The sequence below is a fragment of the Gymnoscopelus microlampas genome (genome assembly GCF_963454915.1).
Source record: "Gymnoscopelus microlampas genome assembly, chromosome: 5".
Lineage (NCBI taxonomy): Eukaryota > Metazoa > Chordata > Actinopteri > Myctophiformes > Myctophidae > Gymnoscopelus > Gymnoscopelus microlampas.
The window spans coordinates 31,367,008-31,369,582 of NC_139942.1; positions in this window are offsets into that span (position 1 = coordinate 31,367,008).

The window sequence follows — 2,575 nt, forward strand, 5'->3', positions numbered from 1 at the left end:
GTTGTGTGGTAGCCTATAGCATTATTTTATACAGTGCATGGTGTAATAACTGTACTTTTAGTTCCATTTTCAATAGACCTGACGTATACTTACTGATGTATACTTACTCCACTAGGCAAATATTGTATATGCCTACTTTTCATTTTTAAGATTTTGATCATTAATATGGCCTACATACAGAACCACTTAGACCACAATTTGGCTTTTCGAAAATAGCCATACAAGCTGTAGAAAGGCTACATTTCGAAAGTTTTTGTACTTTGAGTAGCCTGTATTATAAAAGGATTCCTGGCTAATAAGCATTATATGCCTTAATACATTATAATTGCCCTCTATAACTAAAATTAAAAACATTAAAAAATTAAATGTTGTATTTATTTTTTTAGATATAGATCAAAGGGGGACAACGCCCATCGCAAGTTGATGATGTCATTTGTCCATGTGTGGTCCAACCCTATGGAATGCATGTGCTAACTAAAAACAACTTTAGTACTTCCTAAGGTTAATATGTCAAAACAATATTTTAAATACGTTTTTAGCACATGCATTCCATACATTCCATATAGGGCTGGACCACACATGGACAAATTACATCTTCACCTTGCGACAGGAGTTGTCCCCCTTGAGTAAAATATGAACTATTTCTAAAATACATTTAAAAAACGGTGTTTTTAGTTATGGAGGGCAATTATAATGTATTGAGGCATATAAGGCTTATTAGCCAGGGATCATCTTAACGTAATTTTGTACTTTTACTCAAGTAGGCTAACATTTTGATATCCTTTTACTTTTTTTTCTTGCATTGCGGTTTTTACTTAAGTAGTAAGTAAATATAAGTTCTCCCACCACTGATTTTATGTTCATTTTATAATGAGACGCAAACTATAGGCCTAAATTCACACGTAGTGTTTTCAAATTATTGGTTTCATGAAGTGAGAATGGACTGGGACAATTTGGGTTATTAATCTAAACCTTAGCTTTTTTCAGTGTGAAAGATGTATGATTAAGAGAAATGCTCATTAGGTCATGGAATGTGACAGGAATGTTACGCACATACATAGCTGATGATAGGTGGATACTTTCTCAACAGGCTAAAATACAGTGGGCTATAATAGCCTATAGGGTTGGGGATATAGCTGCTATATCCCCTTATAAAGACGTCAGGCTAACTTATTTCAATTGGGTTAACTTCTCAGTTTTTAGAAGGGCAAGATAATTAGAAAATTATTCTTCATGCTTTGCCTATGGATAGGCTAGGTTGGCATTTGCGCTTTTCGGTAGAGAAACACACGGTGTTGCAGAGAGACTGAAGTCAAAGCACGTCTATTTCCATTCTCAGCCACACAGGTGTTGCGACAAATGAATATGAAAAGAAAGGACCTGTAGTTAAGGTTTTAGGCTAATCTTAACTGGCACCTCGATCAAGTTCTGATGTCATCAAGTGTTACTTTTTACACTGTCGACAAACTGAAAGCTTTCATTCAGTAGTTTTTTCCTCCATCCCATTCACGAAAGGGACAGACAGAAGGCTGGTACTATAGTTTAGGGGGCAATAAAAGCTTCCATATCCCGTCCCGTTTATAATTTCCAATGCCAAGAGTAAAGAAGACAATTGAGGAGAAGCCTTCTCAACTTTTATTTTTCGCAGATTTGTGTCGTGAAGCCCGGGAGACCGGATTTGCGGAACTCCCAAAGGTGCAAATAACTACAGGGGGCGGTTTGGATGTTTCGCACCTCCTCGTCTACAAACTGGGAGAATCTGAGGTGTGAACAGAGGGGACGTAAATCATCCTGTCCGCTTTGATCAGATGCGGTAAGCCAGTGGTTCTCATCCAGTGGGTCGGGTCCCCACATGATTTTTTTTTTGGGGGGGGGCTCCCCAGATGACAGTGAAGTGACCATTTAAGGACTTTTAAGAACTTTTTAATACCACAAAAAAAGATAATTACTGTATCAAAAGTAGTCAACAAACTATAGGCTACTATAAAAACTGGTCAAACATTGGCCAAACTGTCAAATAATATAAGAAAGAGGCAAACGTTGTGACAAATAGCCTATCTACAAGCTCACAGCGCCTTGCAAATGCCATTTTATTTATCACAGTATTTGTCTGTGGAACCGAGTCAAACTAAATTTAATACCTCAATTATTTTGGGGGGTCACAGCCTGAAAAGGTTGAGAACCACTGAGGTAAGCCACGGAGGATCTGTGACTGTGAAGACAGACCGCCTGCTAGCTTTAAGCTTTCAAAATCGAACAAGGCACCAAACAGCCAGGCATGAACTATAATGTATGCATGCCAAACACAGGATTAGGCTAGAATCTAGCCTAATGATCTCACAACAAGTCATTAATTAACCATAAACTCTAAGCAACTTCTCAGCCTTCAAGGTGTGTCCAAATTATTATATAATATATTACTCTACAAGCAGTTTATAAGGTCTCTGTAAAACAGTTGAGTTGACTAACATTATTGCACCATTATGAAAGAATTGACGCCTGCTTGCCTTAGCATATTCTACAGATTGTTGTCTGATATCATTTCCCTGCTTAAGTCATTAGGCCATAAGTCATA